The following is a 22671-nucleotide window of genomic DNA, read 5'->3' as shown; positions in this document are numbered from 1 at the left end:
ACCATATCCTGTATGGGAAAACGGGAAAAAAATTCCAAGTGCGGTAAAATTGCAAAAAAAGTGCAATACCACAGTTGTTTTTTATTTATTTTTTTTACCACGTTCACTGAGTGCTAAAACTGACCTGCCCTTATTATTCTACATGTCATTACGAGTTCATAGACACCAAACATGTATAGGTTCTTTTATATTTAAATGGTGAAAAAAAATTCCAAAATTTGGTAAATAAATAAATAAAAGCGCCATTTTCAAATACCCGTAGCGTCTCCATTTTTCGTGATCTGGGGCTGGTTGATGGCTTATTTTTTGCGCACCGGGCTGACGTTTTTATTGATAACATTTGGGGTAGATGCGATGTTTTGATCGCCCGTTATTGCATTTTATTGCAATTTTGCGGCGACCAAAAAACGTAATTCTGGCGTTTAGAATTTTTTTCTCGTTACGCCGTTTACCGATCAGATTAATTCTTTTTTTATATTGATAGATCGGGCGATTCTGAACGCGGCGATACCAAATATGTGTATGTGGGTTTTTTTTTATATATTTTATTTTGAATGGGGCGAAAGGGGGGTGATTTAAACTTTTATATTTTTTTATTTTTTTTTATATTTTTAAAAACTTTTTTTTTTACTTTTTGCTTGCTTCTATAGTCTCCATAGGAGACTAGAAGCAGCAACTATCCGATCGCCTCTGCTACATACAGGGGACGAGCAGGTCCCCTGCATGCTGCAGAAATGGTCCTGTGCTATGAGCGCCGACCACTAGGTGGCGCTCATAGCGACAAGATCATGACAACCACAGGCGTCTGCTGCAGACCCTGGGTTGTCATGCACGCCCATCGGCGACCCGCGATCACGTGACGGGGTCACCGGTGGGCGGGGCTTATGACGCGCTACCCGGAAGCGCGCGTTAAATGCTGCTGTCGGAGATTGACAGCGGCATTTAACATGTTAACAGCCGCGGGTGGATCGCGATTCCACCCGCGGCTGTTGCGGGCACATGTCAGCTGTAAGAATCAGCTGACATGTGCTCCGTTCAGTGAGGGCTCAGCGCAGCAGCCCTCACTGAACGGGCAGTACGCAAATATGCGTACTAATACGTCCCCGGTATTTAAGGGGTTAATTATAAGAAGTATTTTTCTGTGGTCCTGATGGCGGTGGCTGATGCACATTACAAATTTGTTGCCATTGACGTTGGTGCTTATGGCACTACAGGGGATTCTCGGGTGTTTAGATCATCACAGATTGGGCTGCAAATTATTCAAGACGGCAGAAGGCTCCCAGCCCCCAGACCTTTCCTGGGTTCCACACATCCAGTTCCTTTTGTGATGGTATCAGATGAGGCATTTCCCTTACAGACCAACCTGCTGCGCCCATACCCACAAAGGGCACTGAATGACTGGCGGAGGATTTTTAATTATCGGCTGAGTCGTGCACAAAGATATGTGAAATGCACCTTCGGAAACGTGTAGTCAGTGGAGGATCTTTCACACTGCCATCCAGTTGGATACGGAGACCGTTGACAATGTAATTAAGGCATGCTGTGTACTCCACAACTATGCTCGTGAATACAGCACAGAGATAGATGAGAAGTTACAGCTGTCTGAATTAATTCCAGTTGTCAACTCGGGTCAGGGAAGGCAATCCAACTCTGGTGCCAGGGTGCGAGAAACCTTCGCTGACTACTTCATGAGTCCTGAAGGTGCCGTGCACTGGCAATACTCCTGTGCTGGTGTTGAGCAGCCTGACCAGCAGAGAAGATCTGATGACCAATAAAAGAAGAAGAACTTCCTTTTTTTTGTTTTTTTTTCATAAAAATGTGTTTAAAAAAAATAAATTTTGTTTAATTTTTAATCTTGTCTCCAATATTTCTTCAATTGTCACTTTCTACGTATTGTTTTAGGACCATACGTCAACACTAAAGTGAACAACCTACACATATCAGTGCCTGGAAATTGGCGTTACTACCTAGAGCGCTCTTCCCAAGTACTGTCTGCTAAAGTCATTACTCACCATTGTTATTTGCTTGCGCTAAGAGCAGAACTAGCACAGAACAATGTTGAGAGTAGTATCCATCCAAAACTTAGTTGTGGACAAAAATATCAAAGTATATTTCTAATTTAAAAAACGACTGTATACAGCCGACCACACACGTAGAGTAGCTGAATAACTTTCAAAATTTAGAGTTCCCCTGACCTGCGCCATGGTCAGCGCAGATCAGGGTACCACTTTTTCATTTAAATCCAATCCAGCGACATATACACTTGAAAAGTAAAATGAACACAAATAGTTTAACTATTTTTTTTTAATACATAATATAGAAAAACTTTTTACATTTTTTAAAACCAAAAAACAACAAACTAGTAGAAATTTTTTTCGGACAAACATTGCCCATAACTTGAGAATAAATGACACATTGTGTACAGCAGACCTGTCATCAGTTTAGGGCCATAAAATACGGGCAGCACCTGTAGGTTGTTTATTTATATAAAACTAAACTCCTTTTCGTACGGTCCCCTACGCCTGAAAACTGGTATAGGTGACCATAAGAAATGGTGTTTGTTAGCTCATTGTCTCATTCTCTAAAAAATTGTGTATCTAACGACCTACAGGTGCTATCGGTATTTGCTATGGTCCAAAAATGATGACAGGGAGGGGTGAAATCATTGAACTAAAAATTCTTAAATTCTTGTTCGTAGCCGTACCCAGGAAACAGTTCTTGCGAAAAGCTTGAATTTGGTGATGGTCCTCGGAGAACTGATGAAGCACCAGGGGCCGGTTGTCGAGCATAATTGCCTTGCGTATGTTCAGGCCGGTATGCTGCAACCTGCCCAAAACGCTGGGTTTCAGCTGCTGGTGGTGGTGGAGGCCCACTGGGATGAAACAGATTAAATATCCCATGATGTATGGCTGGGGGCGAGGGCATAACTGATGTGCCATCAATCGCCATGACCAGAGCGTTTGCTGCAGTCATGTACATGTTTTGCTTATCTCGTGGCATGGATCTGATGCATCCAGCTATGGATAACCCAAATTTATCCAGGTCATCTTCCTGTGCTGTCCTGTCCACAAGACTGAGAGTACGATTAGTGAGGTCTTCAAACACACTAGTCGCATGCCACGGGACGAGCAGAAGCAGACCCCCTCCCAGTGGGCCTCGACACATCACCAGTAGAGCTACCGGCAGCGCTTGTAGCAGGAGCAGCAGTACCCGACCCCGGCACGACGTCCGCAGGAGTTGAACAAAAAGGTGCGGGACAACTGGCAGTGGCCCAAACAGACGTTGAAGTGGACGCACAAGCTGATCGATCCGGCGAGGAAAGCTGAAACAAGTCCTCGGATTCCTCCGCTGCATGATCAGTAGTTGTGTCATCTTGTGGACCTGGTGTTGGGGCCCTGATGTTGCCTTCAGTTCTGTATAAAATAAAAGGTAAAAAATAATGTAAATACAACATTTTTGTAAACATTTCAATTAATATTTTTTGGGAAATTACCTCCGCAAACGCCTGCTGCTTAGCATGAAGGACAGCTCGTCCACAAAAGGAACCTTTCGTTTCCGTGGCGATGCGCTACTTTTCACCGACTGGTGATACTTCACCAGCCAGCCAGTGACCGATCGCCACGACTTTTTATATCAGACACTGCAATAACAAAACAAAAAACAATTTATGTACTGCTTTAACAACAAAAATGCAATTACAAATAGATATAAAAATATTGTAAAAATAAATGCAAAAATCAAAACTTAGTAATTTCCTCTTGAGCATGTGGCTCCGCATCCACCCACTGGGGATAGATTTCCCTCAACACAGAGGCCCAGGCGTCCGTTTTCTTCTATTTATCTTTATATAGACAGTGTAGATCACTTGCTCTGTCCCAGATTTCGGGGTATTTTTCAATCTAGAGTGAATAACATAACGTCTGTGAATATATTTTCTTTAAAAAAAGAGTGGAATAAAAGAGTAAAAAATAAAAAAAAATACATACACAAACACACACACACGCAAAACATATGGAGATATCTATGTGTGTATACATGTGCCCACACACACACACACATCCATACCAACCCCTCACCTGGTGATGACATTTTCCACACATAGACCCATTCTGAAGCATGCTCGGTCACACATATCTGCAGTAATGTGGATATGTGGACGTGAGAAATTGGCCTTACAGCGTATGTAGGAGATTTCAATAAATAATTTAAAAAAAAAAAAAAAGTGGGCTCCCGCATAATTTTAATAACTAGCTGAGGGAAAGCAGACGGTAGAGGGCTGATGTTATAGTCTGGGAAGTAGCCAATAATCATGGCCCCTTCCCTTGCTATTAATACCAGGCCACAGCAGTTAGCTTAGCCTTTACTGGCCATTATACAGGGGGACCACCACAAAAAAGAAACGTGGGGTCCCCATATAAATTGAAGCCACCAAAGGCTAGGCGGAGAGCTGCGACCTTATATTAATAGCCTAGAAAGGGGCCATGGTTATAGGCCCCCTCCCAGGCTATAATATCAGCCCTCAGCCGCCTCAGATTTAGTGCATCTTATTTGTGTGCCAAAGCTGGCGCTTAGCCTCGTTCTTCCACGCTGCAGTGGCGCAGTGGAGGGGTAATAGCAGTGGGGTTCATGTCAGCACCAGTGCCATGAAGCCCAGGTTAGTAATGAGGGGCGTCTATAAGATACCCCCATTACTAACCTACAAAGAGTTAACAAAAAAAAAACACTACACCCAGAAAAAAATTATTTATTTTAAAAAAATCACACCATTTTATTTCATTCTTAATTTACTAAAAAAAAAAATAATTACCTGTCCACGTTCCTGCGCTGATCTCCCATGCACAGCTGTAACATCTGGAGATGTGACAGCTGTCATGGCTGCTGTATGTTCACACTGCCGGGAACACGTCCGCTCCCGGCAGCGTGAGCCACTGACTGAGGTCACCGGAGTCCATTCAGTCAGCGCAGCTCCGGTGACCTCCTTTACGGCACTGCCTGAACTCCGGTGAACTCTCTTATGCAATGACGGGGACGCTTTATGGCCCCGTCATTGTAGCGGCGGCGCTCGTTTAGAGCAGTCATATTTTATGTGGCAACTCTAAACTGGAGATCTTCGTGGGACACTCGTGGACTACTACGGAGGGGTAAGGATACGGTTGTGTTGTTTTATTTTATTTTTTATTACAGGAGATCGATGGCTTCGGGGAATTAGGTGTCTAGGTGAGTATAGGTGTATTTTTTTATTTTTTATTTTATTTTAGGTGGCGATCAGCGGGGACAGGTAACGTATGAACTAAAGTTATTGTAAGGTAACCACTGGCCACCAATTAAATGTATTGATTTAATTTTTTGGGGACCAAAAAAAATGTGTACAATAAATTAATAAAAACTTAATTTGAAAAAAAATTAAAAATAATATGGGGGCATAAAAAAAAATAAAAAAGTATGGGGGCAAAAATAAAAACCTATGGGGGCAAAAAATAAACATATGGGGGCAGTGTAAGGGGTACATTAGGGCACTTTTAACAGCAGGATCAGGCTGATGGGAACTACTGCTCCCATCGAGCTGATCCTGCTGGCAATAGTGGACGGGGGACAGACATAGGCCGATGGGATTAGTAGTGTCAAATAGGCCTATGTCTGCCTGCACACAGAGCCCACGCAGACACCACGCAGACCCCACGAAGACACACACAGACACAGACAGACACGTACCACACTAATCATAAAAGGCACATTCAGGTCCATCCTCTTGTACCATCCCAGGTGCTCAGCCATGATCCAGGAAGACGGGAATGGTATGGGATTCTCGTCTTCCTAGATTTATGGGATGGCTGGAATGCCCCCCACATGAGGTCACTTCCCATTTGCTGCAGTTTGGGTCTCCAAAATCACAGCAAATGCGCTTCAAATCCGCAAGTAGTTTTACATATTTGCGGATTTGAAGCGGCTCAATGCAAGTCTATGGCGGCGAAATCGCCGCGATTCCGCAAAATAATTGGTAGTACTGCGTTTTTTTCCACAATAATAATCCACAGCGGAAATTTCCGCAGCATGTGCACAGCACATGCGGATTATCATTGGGGACCATTGCAGACCTTCTACCAAGCATTTTTCATGCGTTTCCACAGCGGAATTGACACTGAGAAAACGCTTAAAAAATGCATCGTGGGCACACAGCCTTACAATGTTTTTATTTTTGCATGCCAAGCAATCGCCACATGGATAGCATCCCCATTTTTTGTTGTCTCGATATAAAGGATTTTTTATTTTCACTACATAGTGGCTAGCCACTAGAATGTCCCTCAGATTCTTGCCCTTTTTGGCCATAAATAAGAGCGCATTTGGTAATTTTACAGCCAAGGTGGGATTTGTTATTAATATAGACCAATGCATTTGAATACTATTGCGAACTTTATTCCGCTGGTTATTATACACTGTGTGAAGAATTATTAGGCAAATGAGTATTTTGATCACTTCGATTCTTTTTATACATGTTGTCCTACTCCAAGCTGCATAGGCTTGAGAGCCAACTACCAATTAAGTAAATCTGGTGATGTGCATCTCTGTAATGAGGAGGGGTGTTGACTAATAACATCAACACCCTATATAAGGTGTGCCGAATTATTAGGCAACTTCCTTTCCTTTGGCAAAATGGGTCAGAAGAGAGATTTGACGGGCTCTGAAAAGTCCAAAATTGTGAGATGTCTTGCAGAGGGATGCAGCAGTCTTGAAATTTCCAAACTTTTGAAGCGTGATCAGAGAACAATCAAGCGTTTCATGGCAAATAGCCAACAGGGTCGCAAGAAGCGTGTTGGCCAAAAAAGGCGCAAAATAACTGCCAATGAACTGAGGAAAATCAAGCGTGAAGCTGCCAAGATGCCATTCGCTACCAGTTTTGCCATATTTCAGAGCTGCAACGTTACTGGAGTATCAAAAAGCACAAGGTGTGCGATACTCAGGGACATAGCCAAGGTAAGGAAGGCTGAAAAACGACCACCTTTGAACAGGAAACATAAGATAAAACATCAAGAATGGGCCAAGAAATATCTTAAGACTGATTTTTCAAAGGTTTTATGGACTGATGAAATGAGAGTGACTCTTGATGAGCCAGATGGATGGGCCAGAGGCTGGATCAGTAAAGGGCAGAGAGCTCCACTCCGACTCAGATACCAGCAAGGTGGAGGTGGGGTACTGGTATGGGCTGGTATCATCAAAGATACGGCTCTGCTCCGTACGCCTCGCACACGCGCGGCTCTGCTCCGTACGCCTCGCACACGCGCGGCTCTGCTCCGTACGCCTCGCACACGCGCGGCTCTGCTCCGTACGCCTCGCACACGCGCGGCTCCGCTCCGTACGCCTCGCACACGCGCGGCTCCGCTCCGTACGCCTCGCACACGCGCGGCTCCGCACGCCTCGTACACGCGCGGCTCCGCTCCGTACACCTCGTACACACGGCAATTCTCCGTACACCTTGTACAAACGCAGCTCCGCCTCGTACGCGCGCGGCTCCGCACGCCTCGTACGCGCGCGGCTCCGCTCCGTACGCCTCGTACACTCGCGGCTCTGCTACATCCACACTGTAAACCCCTCCTGACCCCACACATAAACTTCAGCTCATCCAGCACCATGACAACCAGCACAGCAGAGTCCTGCATCCACTGAGGCCCCTGATCATGTGACCCCTGACTCCTCCCCTCCTGTGACCTCATCACAGCTCCTGTGCGCACAGAGCAGCCATATATGTGGTGGCGGCTCTGCAGGTGGAGGTATGTGGAGACAGGGGCGGAACTACCGACCGTGCAGCCGGTTCATTGAACGGGGGCCCCGAGGGAGAGGGGGCCCCTCCAGCCTCCAGCAGGGCCGCCATCAGGGCATGTCTGCCCTGACTCCAGTGTGGGGCCCGGCCGGTAGGGGCCCCCTCGGAGCCCCCCCTCTTGTGCGTCTCTCTCCTCATGGGGCCCCCGGCCCCATGCTAAGCGCCGGGTCCGGTACATCAGCGCTGCGCTGCTCTGCTGCGGCAGCGCCTTTATGATTCCCCTGACTTCCGGTCATGTGACCGCGCCGTCACATGACCGGAAGTCAGGAGAACCTGGTGTCAGCGATTTGGACGAGCGCCAGGATTCTGCAGGGATCGCATGGGGGTAAGTATAACAAGTTTTATTTTTTTTTTTTAAATACAATTAACTAGGAGTGGGGGGAAATGGGAGATGCACATGGGGGGGAAGGGGAATGGGAGATGCACATATGGGGGGGGGGGGATGGGAGATGCACATGGGGGGGAAGGGGAATGGGAGATGCACATATGGGGGGGGGAAATGGGAGATGCACATATGGGGGGGGGAAATGGGAGATGCACATATGGGGGGGGGAAATGGGAGATGCACATATGGAGGGGGGGGGGAAATGGGAGATGCACATATGGGGGGGGGAATGGGAGATGAACATGGGGGGGGAATGGGAGATGCACATGGGGGTAGGGGGATGAGAGAGGTGCACATGGGGGGAGGGGGATGAGAGGTGCACATGTGGGGGAGGGGGATGAGAGAGGTGCACATGTGGGGGAGGGGGATGAGAGAGGTGCACATGTGGGGGAGGGGGATGAGAGAGGTGCACATGTGGGGGATGAGAGAGCTGCACATGGGGGGGTGGTGAGAGCTGCACATGTGGGGGGATGAGAGATGCACATGGGGAGGGGGATGAGAGATGTGCACATGGGGGGGATGAGAGCTGCACATGGGGGAATTGGGAGAAAATGAGCTGCACATGGGGGAATTGGGAGTAGGGGGATAATGAGCTGCACATAATGAATGTGGGGTGGGGGAGAGTAAATGATGATGGGGTGGGGAGAGCACGGACACGATATAATGAATTGGGGCAGGGGGTGCATGTAAATAATGAATGCGGGGAGCAGGAAGTATAGAGTAGGGGGCGTTGCGGATGCAGGAGTGTAACTGGTAACAAATTGGTGGAAAGAGTAGAGGTTCTAATTAAATTATATATTAAGTGCCTATTTACAGTTAATGGGGGCACCGTGGTGGATTACAATTTATATTTGGAATGGTGGGTGGCATAATAACTATATATTAATGGTGGGTGCACGTCTGTATTCAGCTGCGTAATGTAGAAGTTGGGGAATGTGCTCTAGATAACTGTGTTATTTTATGCAGAGACGAGTCCTGGCTGGAAGACGTGATGGCGGTCTGTGCTGGATGAAGGAGAAAAGCGTAGCTGAAGGACTTCACCTAGAGACGTCACCAGTGAGTCAGTGTATTACATGTACACTTACACTATATACTATGTACCGGGCTCCTGTGTATAATGTCACTGGTGATCACTGTATTACCTGTACACTGACACTATATACAGAGCTCCTGTGTATAATGTCACTGGTGATCACTGTATTACCTGTACACTGACACTATATACAGAGCTCCTGTGTATAATGTCACTGGTGATCACTAGATTACCTGGACACTTAAATTATACATACCATGTATAGAGCTCCCGTGTATAATGACACTTATGGTAATATTAGTAATGTGGTGGTAATATGTGGTCTGGTCATGGTGTGGCAGTTTTTCTTCCTTCTGTGTGGTATTATTCGGTCACTATGTTGTGGTAATATGTGGTCTGGTCATGGTGTGGCGGTATTCCCTGTATGTGGTATTATTGGTCATTTAAAAAAAAATGTATATGACACATTCCCTTAAAGAAAACGAAATAAAAATATATCTAAAAAGAGTATTGGATGTTTTAAGAAAATTTTAATAGGTTAGAGTAGGGCCCGGCCAGAAGAGTCTACCTTATCGTGGTGGCGGCTTTAAAAATCTTTTGGCCAAAACAAAAGCTGCTGGCTATGTATGTGCCGCCGTCACATGGCCGAACGTCAGGAGAACCTGGTGGCAGCGACGTGGACGAGCGCCAGGATTCTGCAGGGATTGCATGGGGGTAAGTATAACAAGTTTTATTTTTTTTAAATACAATTAATTAACTAGGAACGGGGGGGATGAGATGCACGGGGGGGGTGAGAGATGCACATGGGGGGGGGGTGAGAGATGCACATGGGGGGGGTGAGAGATGCACATGGGGGGGGATGAGAGATGCACATGGGGGGGATGAGAGATGCACATGGGGGGCGATGAAAGATGCACATGGGGGGCGATGAAAGATGCACATGGGGGGGGATGAGAGATGCACATGGGGGGGTTATGTTTACATAACTTTGTTGCCTTATGAAGGGCAGGGGGGGGCCCCAAAAATTTCTTGCACAGGGGCCCACTACAGTCTGTGTCCGCCCCTGTGTGGAGACCCCCCATTACTGGGCGCAGGGGGCATTAACCCCTTCAGCACGGAGGCTCTTTTGGGGTCTTGTGTTGCCCCTTTATAAGAATCATAAGGTTTTGTTCTGTTTCCTGTAATAGATACATACGACCCAACTATGGAGACAGGAAGGAGGAAACGTATTGTTCTCATAGTACAGGACCCCTTTACTGGCCCCACAGTGTAATGCCCCCATGATGCCCCTTATGCAGGATGTATGATGCCCCACAGTGTAATACCCCCATTATGCCCCTTATGCAGGATGTATGATGCCCCCACACAGTGTAATGCCCCCATTATGCCCCTTATACAGAATGTATGATGCCCTACAGTGTAATTCCCCTATTATGCCCCTTATGCAGGATGTATGATGCCCCCCACACAGTGTAATGCCCCCATTATGCCCCTTATGCAGGATGTATGATGCCCCACAGTGTAATGCCCCCATTATGCCCCTTATACAGAATGTATGATGCCCCACAGTGTAATACCCCCATTATGCCCCTTATGCAGGATGTATGATGCCCCACAGTGTAATACCCCCATTATGCCCCTTATGCAGGATGTATGATGCCCCACAGTGTAATGCCCCCATTATGCCCCTTATACAGTATGTATGATGCCCCCACACAGTGTAATGCCCCCATTATGCCCCTTATGCAGGATGTATGATGCCCCTACACAGTGTAATGCCCCCATTATGCCCCTTATACAGAATGTATGATGCCCCCACACAATGTAATGCCCCCATTATGCCCCTTATGCAGAATGTATGATGCCCCCACACAATGTAATGCCCCCATTATGCCCCTTATGCAGGATGTATGATGCCCCCACACAGTGTAATGCCCCCATTATGCCCCTTATGCAGGATGTATGATGCCCCCACACAGTGTAATGCCCCCATTATGCCCCTTATGCAGGATGTATGATGCCCCCACACAGTGTAATGCCCCCATTATGCCCCTTATGCAGGATGTATGATGCCCCCATTATGCCCCTTATGCAGGATGTATGATGCCCCCACACAGTGTAATGCCCCCATTATGCCCCTTATGCAGTATGTATGATGCCCCCACACAGTGTAATGCCCCCATTATACCCCTTATGCAGGATGTATGATGCCCCACACAGTGTAATGCCCCCATTATGCCCCTTATGCAGGATGTATGATGCCCCACACAGTGTAATGCCCCCATTATGCCCCTTATACAGTATGTATGATGCTCCCACACAGTGTAATGCCCCCATTATACCCCTTATGCAGGATGTATGATGCTCCCACACAGTGTAATGCCTCCATTATGCTCCTTATGCAGGATGTATGATGCTCCCACACAGTGTAATGCCTCCATTATGCCCCTTATGCAGTATGTATGATGCTCCCACACAGTGTAATGCCCCCATTATGCTCCTTATGCAGGATGTATGATGCCCCACACAGTGTAATGCCCCCATTATGCCCCTTATGCAGTATGTATGATGCCCCCACACAGTGTAATGCCCCATTATGCCCCTTATACAGTATGTATGATGCCCCCACACAGTGTAATGCCCCTTATGCATGATGTATGATGCTCCCACACAGTGTAATGCCCCCATTATGCCCCTTATGCAGGATGTATGATGCCCCCCACAGTGTAATGCCCCCATTATACCCCTTATGCTGAATGTATGATGGCCCCCACACAGTGTAATGCCCCCAATATGCCCCTTATGCAGGATGTATGATGCCCTCACACAGTGTAATGCCCCCATTATGCCCCTTATGCAGGATTTATGATGCCCCCACACAATGTAATGCCCCCATTATGCCCCTTATGCAGGATGTATGATGCCCCCGCACAGTGTCATGCCCCTTATGCAGTATGTATGATGCCCCCACACAGTGTAATGCCCCCATTATGCCCCTTATGCAGTATGTATGATGCCCCCACACAGTATAATGCCCCCATTATGCCCCTTATACTGTATATATGATGCCCTCACACAGTATAATGTTCCCCCAGTAGCGCCTGAGGTCCTGCAGTTGGAATAATCCCTCTGCAGTTGGTTTTCCCTCTGCCTGCTCCCCTACATGTAGACCCTCGAGCATGTATACATGCATGTAGGGGAGCAGGCCTTACTAGATATCGAGGCTTTGTACAGTAATATACCGCATGAGGATGGTATCAGAGGAGTAAGACGTTTCTTAAAATCGAGATCAATAGAGTGTAGCAGACATAATGACTTCATGGAGGATCTTCTAAAATTCACTCTTACACATAACTTCTTTCTTTTTGGCAGGAAGTACTTCCACCAGTTCAGGGGTAGTGCGATGGGAAGTCACTGTGTCCCCTCATTTGCTAACCTATTCCTGGGCTGGTGGGAGGAAAACACAATATTCATAGATGATCATAAGTGGTGGCAACCATATATTGGGGCTTAGTATAGATATATTGACGACATTTTTATCATCTGGTCAGGAACGAGTGAAAAGTTTCTTGAATTTGTCAGGGAACTCAATATCCATAGAGTCGGCCTGAGATTTATATTAGAGTTTAAATATTACCAGTTGCCTTTCTTGCATGCACTAATCAAGAAAGAAAGGGATGGGAACCTAGGGATACTCATCTACCATAAACCTACAAGCACTAATAAACTATTGAAGTGGGATAGCCACCACCCCCATCCTCCTTAAAAAAGCAATATCCAAGGGCCAATGTTTACAGTTGAGAAGAAACTGCTCTAATGTCACAGATTTTAATATACAGGCAATAGACATGAACACCAGATTCATGGGAAAAGGTCCTCACAATACATTTTGGATTCCACACGATTGTTTGAAGAAAATCGGGAGAGACAGACACTCCTCCATACCTAACCAAGAGAGCAAGAAAAATATGGGATAACACAAGTAATAGGAACTTACGAGAATCAGAGTGACCTTATCTTTAATATCCTCAGAAAACCCTGGCCGACCTGGACCTGAGGGTGCTGCGTGATTTACTCCCACAATAACTTTCAGAAAGGGTCGGTCAATTAGAGACCGTTTAGTGCATAGTTTCTATAAAAACCTGCACCCAAGGGGACTTGGCTAGATAGAAGAATCTGTGGTTTCTTTAGATGTGGATAAAGTTGTACATGTAATTGGATGAGACCATATAAATCTTTCTCGAGTTCCTCTACAGGTGAAACCTTTTTCCAGAGGGATTATTCCAGCTGTAAAACCTCAGGACTTTTATATATGGCCACATGCAACTGCCTCCTAGATTATGTTTGAATGACCAAGAGGCAGTCTGGGGGGAGGGGGCATTTGGGTAATTTATGCCATGGTCAGGACACCCCAATTAGTGAGACACATGAACAGTGCACATCGAGGTGAAACCGGAAACATCTCCTTTTCTATCATTGCAGTGGTTAAACCCAGTGTCAGAGGAGAAGATCACAATAGATGTATCCTCAAAAAGGAAAGAGAGTGGATTTCCAGACTGGATTCACGAACCCCTAAGGGACTCGATGAGCAAATTTCCTATGCCTGTTTGTGTGAATACGTCCATATTCTGAATTACACTTTTGGATTTTATACTCTACCCATTTCTACTCAGTTCCCTGTGAATGAGGTTCACATATTGTTGTACTTCATAAAGATATCTGAGCTTCTATATCAGAATTATTTCTTATCAGTTATATCCCATATATACTATTTAGTAACTAACACGTGTGGTGATCATTGTATATCTCCAATTATGTAATAGGGGTCAAATTTGGCCATTTAGGAATATACTGTGGGCCACCATCCCATATTTTCTGTAGTGATAAAGTGGATCTACATGCCTATTGCATGATGGGAGGATGTGCAATACTTGTTTTTAGTCTCCCATGATACTGATCTCAGAGACAGGACTTTTCTATATGGGAGGAATGCAATCCAGATTCAGTATGCGTCCGGATATGTCCGGACATGCTCAATCGCAGACAATGACCCTAGATGCTCTCCGGCGTGGAATGCATAACTAGGGTCATGCGCAGTGAAGCGTACGAGTAGTTTGGCAGCAATCAGTTTATCTGCCATTAAACTTTATAGCACGTCACTTCCGGACATGCACACTAGGAGATGGACATTAACGGACCTCTCGTGCATGGGAAGTAGCGCAGGTGCAGTACATTATTATAGATAGACTGCATTCTATATATTCTATGACAATTCACCTCTAGGAATGGGAATGGGTCTCCTAGTCTAGGAGGGGTTTTGGATGAAGTAGGATATTTAAACATGGACACCTGGCTATTAGGCACACTATGCTGAACATCATAAATTAACATCCCTGAATCAAGTCTCCTGATGAACCTGTTGGGGAAACGCGTTGAAGCGGATTATTGAAACATTCTCTGAAGAGTACCATACACTTTCCTTTACATATACCTTGAGACATAAGTGGTCCTATTTAATGTATCAGTGTATTTTTTGATATATACACTGCTCAAAAAAATAAAGGGAACACTTAAACAACAGAATATAACTCCAAGTAAATCAAACTTCTGTGAAATCAAACTGTCCACTTAGCAAGCAACACTGATTGACAATCAATTTCACATGCTGTTGTGCAAATGGAATAGACTATAGATGGAAATTATTGGCAATTATCAAGATACCCTCAATAAAGGAGTGGTTCTGCAGGTGGGACCACAGACCACATCTCAGTACCAATGCTTTCTGGCTGATGTTTTGGTCACTTTTGAATGTTGGTTGTGCTTTCACACTCGTGGTAGCATGAGACGGACTCTACAACCCACAGAAGTTGCTCAGGTAGTGCAGCTCATCCAGGATGGCACATCAATGCAAGCTGTGGCAAGAAGGTTTGCTGTGTCTGTCAGCGTAATGTCCAGAGGCTGGAGGCGCTACCAGAAGACAGGCCAGTACACCAGGAGACATGGAGGGGGCCGTAGGAGGGCAACAACTCAGCAGCAGGACCGCTACCTCCGCCTTTGTGCAAGGAGGAACAGGAGGAGCAATGCCAGAGCCCTATAAAATGACCTCCAGCAGGCCACAAATGTGCATGTGTCTGCACAAACTGTTAGAAACCGACTCCATGAGGGTGGTATGAGGTCCCGACTTCCACATATGGGGGTTGTGCTCACAACCCAACACCGTGCAGCAGGACACTTGGTATTTGCCACAGAACACCAGGATTGGCAAAGTCACCACTGGCGCCCTGTGCTCTTCACAGATGAAAGCAGGTTCACACTGAGCACATGTGACAGACGTGACAGAGTCTGGAGACGCCGTGGAGAGCAATCTGCTGCCTGCAACATCCTTCAGCATGACCGGTTTGACAGTGGGTCAGTAATGGTGTGGGGTGGCATTTCTTTGGAGGGCCACACAGCCCTCCATGTGCTCGCAAGAGGTAGCCTGACTGCCTTTAGGTACTGAGATGAGATCCTCAGACCCCTTGTGAGACCATATGCTGGTGCAGTTGGCCCTGGGTTCCTCCTAATGCAGGACAATGCCAGACCTCACGTGACTGGAGTATGTCAGTAGTTCCTGCAAGATGAAGGCATTTAAGCTATGGACTGGCCCGCCCGTTCCCCAGACCTGAATCCGATTGAGCACATCTGGGACATCATGTCTCGCTCCATCCTCCAACGTCACGTTGCACCACAGACTGTCCAGGAGTTGGCGGATGCTTTAGTCCAGGTCTGGGAGGAGATCCCACAGGAGACCATCTGCAACCTCATCAGGAGCTTACCCAGGCATTGTAGGGAGGTCACACAGGGACGTGGAGGCCACACACAATACTGAGCCTCATTTTGACTTGTTTTAAGGAAATTTCGTCAAAGTTGGATCAGCCTGTAGTGTGTTTTTCCACTTTAATTTTGGGGGTGACTCCAAATCCAGGCCTCCATTGGTTAATAAATCTGATTTCCATTGATGATTTTTGTGTGATTTTGTAGTCGGCACATTCAACTTTGTACAGAACAAAGTATTCAATGAGAATATTTCATTCATTCAGATCTAGGATGTGTTATTTGAGTGTTCCCTTTATTTTTTTTGAGCAGTGTATATCAGGGTTATCTAGGGCTTCTGAGGGACAGCCAATGGTGTGTGGGGATGCTATTGTCGTCTCTTAGGGTGCCAAACTCCGCACTTAGGCTGTAACAGTTTTGTTTAGGTACAGGATAGGGTAAGCCATTCAGCTTGTAGTTTTAATTATATATATGTTGTTAGTCCAGTTTTTAGTGCATATATTTTAATTTGGGGGGCGGAGGTTTCCCACAGTACTGTTCATTAGACACACAATTTTGTACCACCCATCTCACCGACTACCCCACGGCAATTAATAAAAACTCAGCACCATTCTTGGTGCAGATGCTAATGAACCCAGAACCTCTGAGATATTTACCACACAATAGTTGGATAGGCAAAGGCATATCATCCATAGTGCCAGCCCATGTAGCCACTATAATGCCTGTGAATTGAGAGGGCTCGGTGTGGGTTAGCAACGGGCACCCTCTCCTTCCCAATCATCAAAATTTCAGCTATATACACATTTCCGTGACGGTAATACATTGAATAGGTTAATGAATCAGGAATTCGAAAGCTCACTGATCCATCATTCAGCCTTCGCCTGTGAATCTGAGTTTCTGTGCACTGCAGGCACAATGATGTCACTACATTACACCTGTAGTATGGATAGTATAGTACTCACACTGCACAGACCGGAGCAGTGCACTCGGGAACGGGGTTGGTTGAGTAGAGTGTGTGTGTGTTTTTTTTCTTAATATCAAGAATTATGGGGGCATCATATTAAGTGAAGGGCCGTTGGCGCTCTCATACAGAGTGGGCGGCTGGTGGGGGCCATTAAACTGTGTTGTGTGCTTTGATGGACTTTAATGGCCTCCATACTGAGTGTGTGTCCTCATTTTGTTTAGCAGGCTATTGTGGCCATAATACTCTATGAGGGGCTGTGGGGGCCATCATACTTTGTGGGTGCCATTATACTGTGTTGGAGCCTCATTCTGAGTTACATGGGCATACAGGAGAACAATTTCCTGGTGATGAGTCAGATAGTGATAATTAAGTGAGAAATACAAATTTTTGGTCTACCTGGTGACTTGAATTGATATGGTTTTGTGTGACCAAAGGTAGACATCAGATGGTACGTTCTGAAGGAAAACAAAGATATAATAGCAGTGGGAATCTGGATTCCAAGGCGAGAGCATAGCAGAGACAAAGAGCAGAGAGTGGAGTAGAGAATGAGATCTTGTGAGGATCGGAGGTTGTGTGTAGGGAAGTACCGGGAGACTAGGTCACAGATGTATGGAGGAGACAGGTTGTAGATGACTTTGTATGTCATGGGTAGGGCTTTGTACTGGAGTCTCTGGGTAATGGTGAACCAGTGAAGGGATTGACAGAGGGGAGAGGCTGGGGAATAGCGAGGGACCAGGTGGATTAGTCAGGCAGTAGAGTTTAGTATAAATTGGAGTGGTGCGAGAGTGTTAGAACAGAGGCCACACAGAGCAGGAGTCGAGGCAGGATATGATGAGGGCATGGACTATGGTTTTTGCAGATTATTAAGTAAGAATTGTACGGATCCGGGAAATATTTTTTAGTTGGATTCGGCAGGAAGTAGAAAGGGCTTAGATATGTGGTTTGAAGGAGAGATCAGAGTCCAAGGTTACCCCGGGGAAGCTAGCTTGCAGGACTAGGGAGAATGAGCAGTCATTGTGGTGAGATGTGATCTTGAGAGTAGAGCAGAAAGTTGACCTTCCGTGATGGCGGAGAAGCTGGTTTTGGAGGAGGAGGGCTGAGTAGATATGAGCAGGGGCTGTGGGGGTTGTCGGCCAAAGCTTTCTCTGATGTTATCAATCTTCTGCTTGAAGAATGAGGCAAAGTCTTCAGCTGAGATGATGGGGGATGGGGGAGAGAATTGAAAGTGTTGAATAGCTGTTTAGGGTTAGGAGACAGGGAAGCTATGACATATGAGAAGTATGTTTGTTTTGCTGCAGTGAGTGTGGACTTGAAAGTAGTGAGGGCCTGTTTGATTGCGATGAAGTGCTCTTTGGAGTGGGATCTTTTCCATCTCCTCTCAGCAACTCTGGAAGCCCGCCTCAGTTCTTTAGGCAGGCTAGTGTACCAGGGTTGCCTGTTAATTTTGTGAGCTTTGGTATGTCTGAGAGGGAAAGTCGATTTGAGAGATGCAGATATAGTGGTGTTACATAAAGCGGCAGCATCTGCATTGTGTAAGGAACTTATGTTTGCAAGAGGGAGAAGAGACTCGGAAAGTGAATGTAGATCAAGGTGTTTAAGATTTCTGCGAGGGTGTGCAGGTTTGTGGAGTGGGGATTGTGCACCTGCAGCTCCCCCCACAGACCCCACCAGCCACAATGTAGTGGCGAGTATCTTGATGAAACATTTCCTAATAAATGGATTGGCCGAAGAGACCCACTTGATTGACCGGCACGTTCACCAGACTTGACCCCAATGGTTTTTTTCTTTTGGGAAGTACTTAAGGACAAAGTTTATAGTCGAAAACCAAAAAGTGTCAGTGATTTGAAAAATTACATAAGAGTCATTTCAAGAAATTAATACCCAAAGAGACTTGTGCAAAAAAGTTTGTCAAAGCGTAAGAGGCAAACTTCAAAGCTGTGCAAATTGTAATGGAAAACAGTTTGAGCACCTGCGTTGATAAAATTTAAGGGCTTTTGTATTATTGTTCAGAATAAAATTTAATTGTCAATGTTATGCTTGTGTTAGTAACATTTATTTTGATTCATATATAAAATTATATGTATTATTTTCTGGTCACCTAATTTTGGATCATTCCGTATATATATATATATATATATATATATATATATATATATATATATATATATATGTGGTGTAGCTGCCTGTTATGTGTCGTGTTGAGGGGAGATTGACTGGTATTTGAAGGGAGCAAGTGGTTTTTTGAGCGGTATCTGGAGAAAAAAAAAAAAAAGGATATTTGTCTGTGGTATAGTTCACGTTTGTCGCCTGCGATACGATTTCCTCTCTGGTGGAGAAAGTAGGGGTACTTAGCCTGGAGTGATTGACTCGGCGTGGCCTAGAGTGATTTGACTCGGCCTGGTACCGGCACGGAGTCTGGAGTGAGGGACTCGGCCCGAAGCCTAGTAAATTGATTTTCAGCACGTAGCCTAGAGTGAGTGACTCGGTACGGGGCCTGTTAATTGGATTAATACGAGGTGTTTTATTTATTTATTTATTTTTATATATATATACGGAAATCAGACAGGGACCACGTGGCAGGACGGAGACAGATAGAAAGTGTGTGCTGCAGACTCAGTTTTCCTTTAGAATATCAGGTTTGAGTCATCCTCCCCCATCTTATTGTTTGTTTTGTGTTTGTTATCTTGTTCATGTTAAACAATGTAAAACGCTTATGGAGTTGTGTGGAATGCCAGAAGGGGGGAGGTTACAGACCCTGGAGTGGAAGACTGTCTTAAAACAAAGAAAAGGTATTTTAGAAGATAATGGATTGTTGTCTACTGCTAGGGCATGGGAAAGAGTCTCTGAAAGTTTGTATAGAGAATATTGGGTAGAAGAGGAAAGGAAAATGGACAGAGTTTTGAGTTATGTGTATTACAAAAATGTATCCTGTGAGCGGCCACCGCCATATAATGGTGGTGATGGTGGCACATTGCCATGTGCTCTTTCTGGCGGCAGCCATTTTGTGGATGGCACATGTACTGTTTCTGGCGGCAGCCATTTTGTGGATGGCAAATGTGCTTTCTCTGGCGGCAGCCATTTTGTGGATGGCAAATGTGTTGTATCTGGCGGCCGCCATTTTGTGGATGGCAAATGTGTTGTCTCTGGCGGCAGCCATTTTGTGGATGGCAAATGTGCTGCCTCCGGTGGCGGCAATCTTGGAACGTTGCCTCAGATCATACAAACTGAGCCATATCATCATGTAACTGACAGAAATCTGGCTAAATCGAGTGAGGCACAATACAGGAATATACACACGACTTTCGGTGGTGAACATACTAGGCAAATGCTACACACCACAAGACCAGATCCTTTTTACCCAGTAATGACCACTAATGGCCAGTACTATACTCCTTCGGGAAGTGAACAGGCTTTACCCATGTTCCCTGTCACAACGGTGTCCAGTGGGCCACCGACCTTTTCACCTAACAGTCCCATCGTGAGCCCAGCTATTCTTCCACCTGGATCATCCCCAGCACCGACCCTTTCCACTGTCCCTTCCACTGGCAACTCAGCCGCACGTCCACACAAGTTACTTCAAGCAGCGACTTCTCCTCCCAACATTTCCGCTACAACAGCACTCTCAGGCAGTCTACCTAACTCTATTCCCAGTACCTCACAGCCTCTCTCGCAGCCGAGCGCACACCTGTATGGAACGGTGGCCACTGAACCAAGGAGGGGCTCAATCTGGGGAGGGAACACCAACATCACAGGAAGCACGAAGGGGAGGGAATGTTGGCAACCCATTTTTGACAAGGAACTTCCTGAGGGACCCTTGTTAGTGGTGGGTAAGGGTGACATAACAACAATGGAAACGGACGCTATTGTTAATGCTGCCAACCCTCGGTTAGAGCACAACGGAGGTGTGGCTAGAGCCATAGTGGAAGCAGGAGGGGCGACTATTCAAACTGACAGTCGAATCATTGTTGAGTCGCGTGGTCAGATAGCTGTTGGGGACATAGCGGTGACTAAATCTGGAAATCTTCCTTTGTAGAATGATCATACACGCTGTAATCCCTACTTTTGACCCTATTCATCCAGATGTCAGTGCTTGACAACTACGCGCGGCAATAACTCGTATCTTAGAATATTAGTGAGCAGATTGAGACCTTGACAATTCCTGCCATTGGTGTTGGCATCTTCGGGTTCCCTGTTCATGCATGTGCAAGGGAGATTGTTGGAATTATAATGAACAAGTGTAACCCTCCAAGCATTTGCTGCCTCTCTGAAATCAGGTTAATTAGTAATGAGGACAGGACTGTTAAAGCTTTTAAGACTGCCTGCATGACCTGCACTCCACCCCATGATATAGGAGCTGCCCAAATAGAGCCCCTCATTCCAGGACTGTTACCTCCTCCTGCTCCTCATACACAAGTAATTACACCTGTACTTCCTCTGCCATCTCTACTCCCGCCTCGGGTGCCACCACCAACCGTGTCAACGTCAACGTCCTGAGGAGCCCACCCTTTATGTCAAGTTTACACCCCAGCAAGCTGTTACTCTGCTGAACCAACTCCCAGATCCAGAAAAACAGCCGATGCCTTTCTATAGAAGCATGCTTCAAATCCAAAGGAATTACTCAGCCACATGGCAAGATCTCATTTCCCTGGCAAATCTTAAAGCAGGCGATGCATATTGGCCTGTTATGGACACTGCATTTAATGATGCCTCACTTGTCAGTGACACTACATGGGACTCCTGTAGGATGTCTTAATGATAGCTAAGGGATTCGAAAAAACACTCCCTGAGAAATCTATGACAACCTCAAACAGAAAGACCCATATTCTATGGACTGATGTGCAATACCAAACCCAGAAACCCCATTATCTCGTACCAAAGATGTCTGTTTCAATTGTGGTAATTCGGATCACCAAAGACGGGATTGTAGGGCCCCTCTTCAAGGACGCAGCTTCAGAAGCCGCAATAAGGATAATCGCAGATTCAACTATCCTCGACGCAATGACCAATACTACGAACGACCACCACAAGCTCGGATACATCCAGATACCAATCACACCGCTGCTCTGATGGATCTAAATATCCAATAGGACAAGGTCAAGCCAGTGTCCACTACTTTGGCTTCTATATCTGGTCCAATAGCCAAAGTAACTATCAACGTTCAAGACAAACCCTTACCGTTCCTTGTGGACATCGATGCAGCCAGAAGTGTTATCAGATTACAGTACCTGCCTTTTCCCAACCTGATATCCTCTGAAGCCGTGACATGCGTGGGAGTAGATGGCAAGCCTACTTCTAACAAGCTCACCCGCAAAATACAGGTTGGACCATACGAAGATGTGTTTATGCTTCTTGTGGTGTCCCCCACTTGTCCTACTAACCTTCGGGGAGCAGACCTTCAAAAGTTAAGAGTGACCATCGCCAATTCATCAGATGGTCTCACCATCACCATCACTGACCCGCTCGATCCGAGTGAAGAGTGTCAACTTCAAGCTGCACCTCTGCTCATGATGATGGACAAAGCTGCTAATACCACTTCAAGTGTTCCGCCAGAAGTGATGTCACAGGTCCCATCTACTCTATGGTCTACTGGCCCTGAAGATATTGGACGTCTTGCTGTACCTCCGGTACGGGTCATTCTCAAACCTGAAGCTCAACTCCCT

At 46.0% G+C, this 22671-nt stretch overlaps 1 protein-coding gene across 1 annotated transcript in view; it reads left to right on the top strand.

The window, feature by feature from the left end:
- The first annotated feature begins 7689 nt into the window (after positions 1–7689).
- Positions 7690–22671, top strand: part of LOC141198682 (uncharacterized) — a 35647-nt gene continuing 20665 nt past the window's right edge. Inside the window, exon 1 of the mRNA XM_073663084.1 lies at positions 7690–7766. The gene's annotated coding sequence lies outside the window, so the exon portion shown is untranslated. The remainder of the gene's footprint in view (positions 7767–22671) is intronic.

The sequence above is a fragment of the Phyllobates terribilis genome, unplaced genomic scaffold (genome assembly GCF_046119375.1).
Source record: "Phyllobates terribilis strain yellow unplaced genomic scaffold, ASM4611937v1 Scaffold_99__1_contigs__length_5935540, whole genome shotgun sequence".
NCBI classification, from domain to species: domain Eukaryota; kingdom Metazoa; phylum Chordata; class Amphibia; order Anura; family Dendrobatidae; genus Phyllobates; species Phyllobates terribilis.
This window is presented reverse-complemented; position numbering and strand designations above follow the sequence as displayed.